Source organism: Rhinopithecus roxellana, chromosome 2 (assembly GCF_007565055.1).
Source record: "Rhinopithecus roxellana isolate Shanxi Qingling chromosome 2, ASM756505v1, whole genome shotgun sequence".
NCBI classification, from domain to species: Eukaryota; Metazoa; Chordata; class Mammalia; order Primates; family Cercopithecidae; genus Rhinopithecus; species Rhinopithecus roxellana.
Genome location: NC_044550.1, coordinates 26,200,686 through 26,214,731, shown reverse-complemented (window position 1 = coordinate 26,214,731; position 14,046 = coordinate 26,200,686).

Genomic DNA, 14,046 nt, shown 5'->3' with positions numbered 1-14,046 from the left:
AAAAAAGGAAAAATAACATTCAGCGAAGTGAGAGTCCTGCTAGCAGGTTTCCCGCCTCACAGAGCGAATCCCGGGTCACCACACAGGAACAGGAGAGGCCAGGCTCCTCCCCCTTGCAAATGGCGGGAACTTCCCAAGGCTCCACCCGGTCCTCCCAGTGCGGAGGTGGGCATTATTCAGAAACAATCAGTCGGGAAAGGCCCAGCTTCATCCACGACCAGCAGTCCGGCTTTTCAGCCTTCAGGCTGCTCTAGGCTTGAAGGTGGGGTTTCTCCGGGGACCCTTGGCTGTCTCCTGTATCTATCAGTAACATGGCTAATGATGTGTCTGGCACAGTATATGCTAAATAAGTAATAGCTATTATGGAAGGAATGCATACGTTGGGAAATTTATTTTAGGACCTAATTTCTTAAGTTGTTCTCATTTTTAATATAGGAGATGACTAATGGGAATCCTAGAAGACTGAAGCAGTGAGCTGGTAGTTAGGAAGAGGTGGCTCAATAGGTAAAACAGTCAGGAGACATGGCAGCCACTGAATACCAAGATAATAAAAGTTCCCTTCATGATGATGGCATATTAGAGGGAAGGAATAAATCCTAATATACAGATGAAAGAGATATTTTTTAATACAGAATTTGTAGGTATTAAATCTATAGATACTTGTTGGAAATGAAGAATACAAGGGAAGAGCAGTGCAGCATTACTACTCCAAGGATTGAATTTGAATAAATAGGAAAATTGTACCACAAACAGATACTGAAACTTTAGAAAGGATACGCATTGGCAACAAACAGGAAGCGGGAAATAAGAATGAGCTACTCAGAACTACTGAGGCTAATTATCATGATGTGTGACTTATCTATATGGAGATAATGGCTAAGGGCTTTGGCAGTGTTATACATGCCAAAGCTGTGGGAAAGACCCAAGTTTAAGAAAAAAGGAAAGGAAGAAGAACAAGGTAACAAAATGAAAATGAAGGAACAATTCATAGCAGTAGAAAAACCAGGAGAACTGGAATTGAGAAAGTCCAAAGAAGACAGTTTCAAGAAAAGATGGTGTGATACACATGTGTTTGGTCTTTATCACCAGTTTCTGGCATTCAGCTTCTAAAACCCTTGGAATCTCAGGAGTTGTGTCTTTTGTATGCTAATGAGATGACTGGTGGCTGTGGTTCCCTAGATAGGATGGGTTCTGGTCACTGGAAAAACTAAAGCATGAATAGACGGTTAGAAATTTCAGCCCCTCCCCTGACTCCAGGGAGGGGAGAGGGAGCTAAAGATTGAGTTAATCAGTAATGGCCTGATTTAATAAATCGTTCCTCCATAATTGAAAACCTCTATAAAAAACTCTAAATGATGAGTTTTGGGCAACAGCCAGGTTGATTAACACTTAAATTTGGTCTACATGCTGGGAGGTAGCACGCCCCCAGTTCCATGGAACAGAAGCTCCTGCATTGGGAACTCTTCTGGGCCTCTTCACCTGGCTGTTCATTGCATTCTTTGATAAAGATATGCTCTGTGATGATGGCATATAAGTGGGAAGGAATAAATCCTAATAGGAGTTGAAAGAGATACTTTTAGTACAGAATTATAGGATTTGGAAATTCCTGGAAATGAGAAACAAGGAAACAACAGTCACACATCATTACTCCAAGGATTGAAAACTCCCATCTCCGATAATAAAATGGCAAACTGTTTTCCTGAGTTTCGTGAGTGGTTCTAACAAATTATCAAACCTGCAGAGGGGAATACGGGAACCCCTCCCCACAATTTATAGCCAGCTGGTTATAAATACATGTGCCAACCTGGGACTTGGGACAGAAGTCTGAAGTGGGGACAGTTTTGTGGAACTGAGCCCTTAACCTGCAGAGTCTGTGCTAACATTTGGTGACTTCATGTTGGAAATGAATTGAGTCAAAACAGTTCAGAGGTGGTAACTGACTATGCAGATTTCTGCAGATTCACATGAGGTTGAGGCTTAACTCAATTGGCTGGATTTGGTCATTGGGAGTCCTTGGTCATAAGCAGGATTCTCAGAGTAGTAGAGGGATGGAAGCCAGACCGCACAGACTTAAACAGAGGGTGATGATAGCTATTGACAGAACCCACATGAATGTTAATCCTTCCTTTACATTTCTGAGAATATTCACATTCTGCCCTTGCCAGCCTCTTGGAAGAGCCTAGTTTAAAGATCAGGAAGCAGATCTTGGAAATGTGATAAGGATTTGAGATGGGGCTTGGGGGTGGAGCCAGGAGAATGGCATTAAGAAAATGAGTTTTATTAGCTGGTGGTGGTGATGTACAGCCTCAGGAGGCTGAGGCAGGAGAATTGCTTGAACCCAGGAGGCGGAGGTTGCAGCGAGCCGAGATTGTGCCACTGCACTCCAGCCTGGGTGACAGAGTAAGACTCTGTATGAAAAAAAAAAAAAAAAAGAAAAAGGAAAAGAAAAAAGAAAATGAGTTTGTCTCTAGTTGCTGGGATATGTAGTGAGGATTTAGGAGTTTATCGTTCCTTTCCCCCCTTTACAACTTAGTCCATATTTGCAGACCCTTACTTGGATTATCCTAATACAAAATAGAATACTAAGTTGTGGCATGGAGGTACCAGAATCAGGGAGAAGTAACAACAGAAGGTGATCCCTAAAAGGAAGAGAGGAAAGATGGGCTTAGCCAAACTTCTATAGCAGGATGTATTATAGTAACTACAGAAGTAGTGTGTTTAGAAAACAAGTCACCAATCTCTCTGGGAAAGCAGTGCTCACTGACTGATATTATTTGATACTTAGGGACTAGGTTTGCTAATTAGCAAAGAAGGAAATTCAGCTGATTTTCCTCAGAAGACAAATTACTTCTATAGTCCATTTGCTCACTTCACACTGCTCTTCCCCTTAAAAATTAGCCAAACTTAAGTAGCTAAATATTTTCAGCATTACCCATCTGAAAAGTGTAGTATATCTGTGAATATCTAGCTGTGGCATAGGAAATGAATAAAAATATGGAAGGTAATATATAGTGATTAAAAATACAAGCTTTGGGCTCAGCCTACCCGGGTTTGCTTCCTTACTCAGTCACTTCCTTTGAACACACATGACTGTGCCCATTTCCTCCTCTATAAAATGAGGGTAATAGACAACTATCTCAGAAAGTTCTGAATCATACAGCAAACACTCAACAAATTTTACCTGTTACTATTATCTTAGATATTCTTGAGTATTAAACTTGAATTGACCCATGTTTTTAGTGAGAAATAAAGTTATTTAAACATTTAATACCCAAGTTTTCTCATTCATAAAATGAAAAATATTGTATATCTTACAAGATTACTGTGAAACTAGGCCATGCAAAGAAGTTATTCCTGGTCCCTATCCTATTTCCCCATCGCCAAATCTCAATCACAGAGCTTACAAATTCCACACTTCTGATTCTGGAATCTACATTCTAATACACAAATATATGTAAATTCAAAAGTTAAATTTCTTTGTAGCACTCTTTGCTTTTATTGTACAAGTAAAATATATTCAATGAAGAAAAATTTTAAAATTCTGGGCCCAGTGCAGTAGTTCAGTCCTGCAATCCCAGCACTTTGGGAGGCTGAGGTAAGAGGATTGCTTGAGTCTAGGAGTTTGAGACCAGCCTAGTCAACACAAGGAGAAAAATACAGAAAACACAAAACATAGCCAGGTCTGTTGCAGTGCACACTTGTGGTCCCAGCTACTCAGGAGACTGAGGTAGGTGGATTGCTTGAGTCCAGGTGATCGAGGCTGCAGTGAGCCATGATTGTACCACTCTGCATTCAGACCTGGGCAACAAAGACAGACTCTGTCTCAAAAAAAAAATTCTAAAAAAAATTATTCATATTTCTACCTCCATAGGAGGTAATCATAATTAAAATTAGTTAGTTTTACTTAGAGAACTTAATATTTATCCATCATCTATCCATGTAAACAACCAAACACAAAACTGAGGTTAAAATATGTAAACTTTTGAATAACTTTAATTTTATTAATATATTGTGACACTTTTCTATCACAATACTTCCCTACAGCATAATTCAATGCAATAGTAGCCTTATATATTTTATTGTATGACTATCCCAGTGTTTCTGAACTTCCTGTGTTTACATTAACTCCTCAAAATATCTTTAAACAATCCGTTAATAAAGCGCTATGAACAGAATACCATCTTGATAGAATCCTAGTGCTTCAGAAGGAAACTAGAGGTGAGATATTTATAACATTTAAAGTCTGGCCTCCAGTGGTTTAATGAAGTCTTTCTTGAAGGGGAATTGATTGAGAATTGGGCAAAGTTCATGATCTACTAGTTTAAATTTGGTGAAAACTGTGAAGTCTTGATAACTAAACTGATAAGCAAGATGCAAGTTCCTCTCTAATCACTTGATCTGATGGAATTGTCTGAAGCAAACAGTAATTCTTTGATTTGTAGTTTTATATTTCCTGAGCAGAATTAAAAAAAAAAAAATCCAGTCATGCCAACGTAAGTGCTCTACAGTTTTATCTGATTTGTATTAACACAGAAGTTATCAATTGTCAATTTTTTAAAAAAAATTTACTATTAATTTTCCAAATATATTTTAAATATTCATTGATCTGTATTTTTACTACCACCACCTAAAGTCTAGCTATCACTTTTTCTTACCTTGTCTTTTGAAGTCACTGCTGATAGGGAAAATTCATTTTCCACCAGATAGTGATAATGAACGCTATAATACAGACATGTCACACCCATTCTTAAATCCTTTCAGTGTTTGCTCAGCTCTTCATATAATTTTAAGTGCCCCATTAGATCCTCTTCTGCCGAGTCTATAGAATCATTTTACTTACTACACTCTTACCATATCAGACCCACTTGCTTTCTTGAATTTGTCCTGTTTCATCTACTAGAATGCTTTTCCCTGTACTTTCTCTTTCATTTAGTTATTATTAATAATATTATTATTAACTATTAACTATCATTAACTAAATAATAGGGTCCTTTGGATCTCATTTTGCTCATACATTCTCAGAAAAACCTTCTGTGCCTATTCCACCAAGACAAATAATATACATTTTCATAGTTCTCCATATTCTTCCTTTGTATTACTTAATTTTTTAATGAGTAATTGGTCTAATGCCTATTTGTCCCACTCAAAAATAAACACTATAAAAGTGGAGACACTATTTTTTCCACATTATATTCTCAGAGCATCTGGCCTAACACACACACCCCAATTTATAGAATAAATGTTGCAAAATTAATTACACCAGTCTTCATATTTAAGCTGTAAGTGTCCTTCATTTTGTTTCCTATTACTATGCTGTTTGACAACCCACCATAATTACCTTCACCTTCAAAAACACCTTTTCACTCTTAAGTTGACAGCACTCTTTCCTTGTTAAACAAACCAAGCAGTTGTGAAAAAGAGGTGTTGTTCACATACAAGTTACTAATTGAGGCTCTTTTTTTTACCACTGATAAATGAAATAGAAAAGCTAGAAAAGCATTAAAAATGGGAGAGCTTTAAAGATAAAGATGCATCACCTTTTTCAATGGTATTGTCATAACTTTCAGAACCTTTAAAAATCTGTTTTCCTCATTGAATGGAAATCATGTGTGGGGGCAGTGGGGGAAGAAGGTGGGGAAAATAGGAACGAGAATGTAGTGTTTTTTTTTTTTTTTTAAATTATTTAACTATAAAGAGATTTGTTCTGGCTGGAGTTGGGCCATTCTACGATATAGCTAACTCTCAGTTACCACACTAATGGACACAGGTACAATAGACAAAAATAAAATATGGCCTTAATGCAAATCACATGTTGTCGTTTAATCGTAATTTTATTCTTAAGGTTTAAGTTATAATAAATATTTATATAGCACTCTTGATTTTAAAAATTTGTTTCCGTACTTTATTTTAGATAGTGGAGGCTAAATTACAGAAGTAAATAGATTCCTCAAAATTTGGTTCCTTAAAGAACAGGAAGTTTATTTCTTTGGTCAGAGCAAGGGTTCCATATTAGCAGCAGCTCTGTTGTATGAAGTCCTTCAGGGACCCAGGATGACACTGGTTCTGCAGTCTTCAATATGATACTTAAAAGATTGCCCTAGGAATTGCCATCCCAGTCGTTCAGAGACTGAAGAACATTAGAGAACATGCATGGGAGGTTTTCATGAGCCAGGTCTGGAAGCGGCATATATCACTTCTGCTCCATTTCTTTGCCAAAAAGTTAATCTCAAAACAGGGAAATCTGGTATTCTAGCTATGTGTTCAGCCCAAACCTTACTTGTGTAGCAGGATGGAACAGACCTTAGTGGTTAGGTTTAGCCTCATGCGTTAAGTAATTAGAAAAACAGATTTTTAAATCTTCTTTCTGCTTTTTGAAGGAATAAATCAACAAGTCTAAGCCAACTCTAGGAAACACAAAAGCAGAGGAATAAGAAATAATAGGGCCCTTGACGATGTAGGAAATGAATAAATAGCACCTGAATAATAATAAATTAGCACCAGTCGAGGTGGATCACGCCTGTCACCCCAAGACTTTGGGAGGCTCGAGACCAGCGGATCACCTGATGTCAGGAGTTCGAGACCAACCTGGCCAACATGGTGAAACTCCATCTCTACTAAAAATACAAAAAGTAGCCGAGCATAGTGGTGGGCGCCTGTAATCCCAGCTACTTGGGAGGTTGAGGCAGGAGAATCGCTTGAACCTGGGATGTGGAAGTTGTAGTGAACCAAGATCATGCCATTGTGCTCCAGGAGAGAGTGAGACTCTATCTTAATAATAATAATAATAATAATAATAATAATAATAATAATAAATTGGCTGGACCTCTCATTATGTAAATGAGACAGAGTACTATAATTCTGTAGGTTTGGTGATAATAGATTAAAAATATATTCTAAAGTCTATTTTGAGTATAGTTTGTATTAACTACCTGATATATAGCATATAGTGAATCCTTGGTATTGGCCCCTACATGATGGAAAAATAATTTTCAACTTTTGACCAAGGTAATTTAAAGGCTAAGCCATTGGCTTTTAGAAAAAGTTAAGTTTTAAAAATCAAGAATGCTGAGAGAAATGCTGCCCTCCTCTAAAGCTACATGAATCAAGAGAATAGTATTGTTAAAGGAAGTGACAAAGTGATAAATTGAACATAATAAAGAGTAATGAAGCAATCCAATGTAAATGAATATATGATTTTTTTTTTTTTAAGGTCTTTCAGGCCAGGCACAGTGGCTCATGCCTGTAACCTGTGCACTTTGGGAGGCCAAAGATTGCCTGAGCTCAGGAGTTTGAGACCAGCCTGGGCAACATGGTGAAAACCTGTCTCTACTGAAAATACAAAAAGTTGGACATGGTGGTACATGCCTGTAGTTCCAGCTCCTCGGGAGGCTGAGGCACAAGAATTGCTTGACCCCGGGAGGTGGAGGTTGCAGTGAGCTGAGATCGCACCACTGCACGCCACCGCCTAGGAAGCAGAGTGAGACTCTGTCTCCGAAGACAAAAAAAAAAAAAAAAAAAAAAAAAAAAAAAAAAAAAAAAAAAGAAAAGGTCTTTCAAACAAGTGGGAAAAGATAAAGATGGACAGATGGACTATACAGTTAATGCACTGGTAAAACTAGCTATCCATTTGAGGGGAAAAGAAAATGAAAGTAGATACCTGCCTGCCTCACACCATTCCAAAATTTTCAGACAGGTTAAAATACTAATCATAGTAAGTATAACAATATTGGAGGATCATGTAAGGTTTTTTAAACCATGATAGATTTGGGTCTTTATTTCAAGATCACTAGAGACATAACTGAAACATTTTAGCAAAGGAATGACGAGATCAAATTTATTTTCAAAAGATGTTTCTCTCAGCTGTGTGTAGGAGAGGGAAGAAAGCACAACTATTAATGCAGTTAGGAAGTTGTTTCCGCAAACTGGTTGAGAGAAGACAATAGTTTGATCTAGAATGCTGGTAATGAGGAATGGCCAGATAATTCTAGAAATGTTTAGGAGTTAGGGTATGTGTGGGTACAAGGAATGAGTATGAAACTAAGCAGGGAGCAGACTTTGAAATGCCTGGTAGGGTGTACTAAAGACTTTTTGAACTTTTTTCCTAAAGATATATGGGGAGCTAATAATGAGATCTATACTGAGAAGAGATATGATAGATTTCTTTAGTATGAATTCCTCTGAATCCAAGTGAGAAACGATGGTGGCCTAAACTAAGGCATTTACAGTAGAAATGTTATGATGTATATAGACTTGTGATTGCTTGTGGGATGACCCTGAAATTTCACTAAGATATAGAGGAGGTGCAGATGTAGAAGGAAGACATATTAATTTTAGACATGTTGAGTCAGAGGTGCAATGTACAAGAGGAAGTTTCCTGTAGGGAGTGGGCAATACGAGTCTGAAGTTCAGAAAAAGATCTTTGCTACAGACAGATTGTAGGGTCATTAGCACTTTAGTATCCAGCTGATTCTGTTGGTGCTTCCCCTCTCCATTCTCTGGAATCCCAGTTCTGTGCCCATGCCCTAATTTTGTGACTTCTGCAGTCTTTTCCTGTAGTAGCCATAATCTATCTGTGACGTTTTTCCTCAGTGGCATACTCTGGAGCCACTGGAGCTGTTCAGCCCGCCAGAAAGGATGGCCAGACCCTGACCCTAAGGGAGTTTATGTCTGTTTTTTTCCCTCTTCCATTGCTAGTGATCAATGAATGACTGGTGAAGGAATAGGAAAGCCCTTGCTTTCAGGGTAACAAAACTGGGTACAACATATACTCCAGAGCTCCCTGAAAATAAGGCTGATGCTGGGACTTTGCTTGAAGGCACATGCTGCTTTTTGTTTTTGAGTTGTCTTTGTCCCATGTTCTCTAGTTCTCTACTGGCAAAGAGTCTCTCCTTGACCAACTTTTAGTTAGGCTTCTCGCAATCCTCTTTCCTACCCTCGACGTTTGAATTTCCATGTCAAATGTTTGCATCAGCCCAATTTTATTAAGAATCCTGCTAAGTTTGTTTATCCAGACTCTTCCAGCCTACCTTCAGTAAGAATAAGAATCATGTTAGGTAGGTTTAGCCAGACTATCCCCTTACTTCAGTAGTTTCCTTTTAGTAATTTTCCATTCATCTACCCTCCTCCACCCCCACTCCTTAGATATAAGTTCCCACTTTTTCTTTTTCTTTTCTTTTTTTCTGCATTTGAAGTTGAGCCCAATATCTCTCCCCTACCGCAAAACCCCCTTGTAGTGGTCACTATACATATTGCGATAGTTTGAATAAAATCTGTCTTACTACACTTCAGCAAGTGTCATTGAGTGAGTTTTTTTTCTTTAACATTATCCTTGTCCCTGGAAACACTACCTCAATAAATCCCTTTTCCATACATTCTTGTCTTAGGGTCTACATCTGGAGATCCAAATTTAAGACATATGATAATTAACACAGTGATAGTTATGAAGGCAGCCTAGGAAAGCTGTGTAAAATGAGAAAAAAAGGCAACCTAAGATGGAATCCTACGTTGAAAGCACTACCACTTACCATAGAGGCAGAGAAAAAGGAGACCAGGAATGATACTGAAGAAAAGAGGCAGAAATGTTGTGGAATGGGTGAGGTATTGTGAATAGAAAGTGTGGTATCAGACATGAAAACCAACACAGAGAATTTCAGGCCAAAACTATGAAATTATAGAGAGAAGTCAAGTTACTTCAGGATTACAAAGAATCTACTAAATATTGCAACAAAGAGGCCTCATTATACCCTATTAAAGATTGGGCATTTTTAATATTTGGAAAGACAAGACTGTTAATACCACAATATTCTTTTTTTAAAAAAAAAAAAAAAAAAAAGGTATTTTTGAGCACCTGTTGTGGCAGAAACCCTGTGCTAGTGATGCGGTAGGGGGACTGAATGATAGTCCCTGCCAGGAAGGGTCTGACAGTCTAATTACAGTCTAGTGTAATAAGTGTTTGCAACAGTTGAAAGTCAGTGAAAATCATTATAGATACATAGAAGAGTCAAAATCTGTTAAATTATTTTCTTTATTAATGACTCTATAACCTTTTATACAATTATTGTGAATTATACATCTTACTTAATGTACCTTCCTAAGGCAATTATTTTAGCAGAGTGTCAGGGATACATGTATGTTCATGGAGGGTCAAGCATGCTGACCAATGTACTTGGAAGTAATGCAAAAGAGACATTTCTTCATTGTATGGATATCACTTATTTTCTTATTTATTTGCACATTTATTTTTATTTTTAGGAAGAAAAATCTTTCAGCACATGATGAAACAAAGAAAATCTCTTCTGTTGTTAGCTTTGCATTTATGAATAATTTATTTCGTACCTGCAAATTCATCTTGCACTAATGGATGGTCTGGTAAACAGATTATCTGCTCATCAGCAGACTATCTGTCTGGCTCTATATGGTTTAGTTATCATAGTTTGGAAAGGCAGCAACTTGCTGTTGCTTTTTTCCCCTAGCCTCCAAATCTGCAGTGAAGAGTGGCTACAACACAGCACCTGCTAAAATTTTCACAGGAATCTGCTTTTTACTGATGGACTCTGCACTTTGAGGAGCTATAGAGATAACATTATCTCTTTGTTGTTTGTTATCTTATAACTTTGTAGCAAGGGAAATCAATGAATTATCTGTTAATATCTGCCTTTGTTAATGTAAGCATTAGAAACTTGTACTTTCTCAGAGAAACTACTGAAGTCTTGGATTTTTTAAAATTCCAAGTTGCCAAAGAGGAAAGAGGGAGAATACTTAGTCATTTTATATCCTCAACCCTCTACCCTGCTCCTTGCTTGTAAATCTCCACCTGGCCTTTTAAGAGTTGGAATAGAGGGTGCGCCTAAGATGGCTGAATAGGAACAGCTCCAGCCTCCAGCTCCCAGCCTGAGTGACACAGAAGACGGGTGATTTCTGCATTTTCAACTGAGGAACGCAGCTCATTGCCAGCAACAGAACAAAGCTGGATGGAGAATGACTTTGACGAGTTGAGAGAAGAAGGCTTCAGTTGATCAAACTTCTCAGAGCTAAAGGAGGAACTACATAACCAGCACAAAGAAACTAAAAACCTTGAAAAAAGAGTGGATGAATGGATAACTAGAATAATCAATGCAGAGAAGACCTTAAAAGAACTGATAGAGATGAAAACCATAACATGAGAACTACGTGACAAATGCATAAGCTTCAGTAATCTACTTGATCAACTGGAAGAAAGAGTATCAGTGATTGAAGAGCAAATGAATGAAATGAAGTGAGAAGAGAAGTGTAGAGAAAAAAGAGGAAAAAGAAATGAACAAAGCCTCCAAGAAATATGGGATTATGAGAAAAGACCAAATCTACGTCTGATTGGTGTGCCTGAAAGTGACGGGCAAAATGGAACCAAGTTGGAAAACACTTCTCCAACCTAGTAAGGCAGGCCAACATTCAAATTCAGGAAATACAGAGAATGCCACAAAGATACTCCTCCAGAAGAGCAACTCCAAGACACATAATTGTCAGATTCACCAAAGTTGAAATGAAAGAAAAAATGTTAAGGGCAGCCAGAGAGAAAGGTCGGGTTACCCACAAAGGGAAGCCCATCAGACTAACAGCAGATCTCTCGGCAGAAACTCTACAAGCCAGAAGAGAGTGGGGGCCAATATTCAACATTCTTAAAGAAAAGAATTTTCAACCCAGAATTTCATATCCAGCCAAACTAAGTTTCATAAGTGAAGGAGAAATAAAATCCTTTACAGATAAGCAAATGCTTAGAGATTTTGTCACCACCAGGCTTGCCCTACAAGAGATCCTGAAGGAAGCACTAAACATGGAAAGGAACAACAGGTACCAGCCATTGCAAAAAGATGTCAAAATGTAAAGTCCACTGATGCTAGGAAGAAACTGCATTAACTAGCAAGCAATATAAACAGGTAATATCATAATGACAGGATCAAGTTCACATATAACAATATTAACATAAATGTAAATGGACTAAATGGTCCAATTAAAAGATATAGATTGGCAAATTGGATAAAGATTCAAGACCCATCAGTTTGGTGTATTCAGGAGACCCATCTCACATGCAGAGACACAAACAGGCTCAAAATAAAGGGATAGAGGAAGATCTACCAAGCAAATGGAAAACAAAAAAAAGCAGGGGTTTCAATCCTAGTCTCTGATAAAGCAGACTTTAAACCATCAAAGATCAAAAGAGACAAAGAAGACCATTACATAATGGTAAAGGGATCAATTCATCAGGAAGAGCTAACTATCCTAAATATATATGCACCCAAAACAGGAGCACCCAGATTCATAAAGCAAGTCCTTAGAGATTTACAAAGAGACTTAGACTCCCACACAATAATAATGGGAGACTTCAACACCCCACTGTCAACATTAGACAGATCAACGAGACAGAAAGTTAACAAGGATATCCAGGAATTGAACTCAACTCTGCACCAAGCGGACCTAATAGACATCTACAGAACTCTCCAACCCAAATCAACAGAATATACATTCTTCTCAGCACCACATTGCACTTATTCCAAAATTGACCACATAGTTGGAAGTAAAGCACTCCTAAACAAATGTAAAAGAACAGAAATTATAACAAACTATCTCTCAGACCACAGTGCAATCAAACTAGAACTCAGGACTAAGAAACTCAATCAAAACTGCTCAACTACATAGAAACTGAACAACCTGCTCCTGAATGACTACTGCGTACATAGGGAAATGAAGGCGGAAATAAAGATGTTCTTTGAAACCAATGAGAACAAAGATACAACATACCAGAATCTCTGGGGCACATTTAAAGCAGTGTGTAGAGGGAAATTTATAGCACTAAATGCCCACAAGAGAAAGCAGGAAAGATCTAAAATTGACACCCTAACATCACAATTAAAAGAACCAGAGAAGCAAGAGCAAACACATTCAAAAGCTAGCAGAAGGCAAGAATAACTAAGATCAGAGCAGAACTGAAGGAGATAGAGGCACAAAAAACCCTCCAAAAAATCAATGAATCCAGGAGCTGGTTTTCTGAAAAGATCAACAAAACTGATAGACCACTAGCAAGACGAATAAAGAAAAAAGAGAGAAGAATCAAATAGACACAATAAAAAATGATAAACGGGATATCATCACCGACCCCACAGAAATACAAACTACCATCAGACAATACTATAAACACCTCTACGCAAATAAACTAGAAAACCTAGAAGACATGGATAATTTCCTGGACACTTACACTCTCCCAAGACTAAACCAGGAAGAAGTTGAATCCCTGAAGAGACCAATAGCAGGCTCTGAAATTGAGGCAATAATTAATAGCCTACCAACCAAAAAAATTCCAGGACCAGACGGATTCACAGCCAAATTCTACCAGAGGTACAAGGAGGAGTTGGTACCATTCTTTCTGAAACTATTCCAATCAATAGATAAAGAGGGAATCCTCCCTAACTCATTTTAAAAGACCAACATCATCCTGATACCAAAGCTTAACAGAGATACAACAAAAAAAGAGAATTTTAGACCAATATCCCTGATGAACATCAATGCAAAAATCCTCAATAAAATACTGGCAAACCAAATCCAGCAGCGCATCAGAAAGCTTTTCCACCATGATCAACTGGGCTTCATCCCTGGGATGCAAGGCTGGTTCAACATATGCAAATCAATAAATGTAATCCAGCATATAAACAGAACCAAAGACAAAAACCACATGATTATCTCAATAGATGCAGAAAAGGCCTTTGACAAAATTCAACAGCCCTTCATGCTAAAAACTCTCAATAAATTTGGTATTCATTGAACGCATCTCAAAATAATAAGAGCTATTTATGACAAACCCACAGCCAATATCATACTGAATGGGCAAAAACTGGAAGCATTCCCTTTGAAAACTGGCACAAGACAGGATGCCTTCTCTCACCATCCTATTCAACATAGTGTTGGAAGTTCTGTCTAGCGCAATCAGGCAAGAGAAAGAAATCAAGGGTGTTCAATTAGGAAAAGAAGAAGTCAAATTGTCCCTGTTTGCAGATGACATGATTGTATATTTAGAAA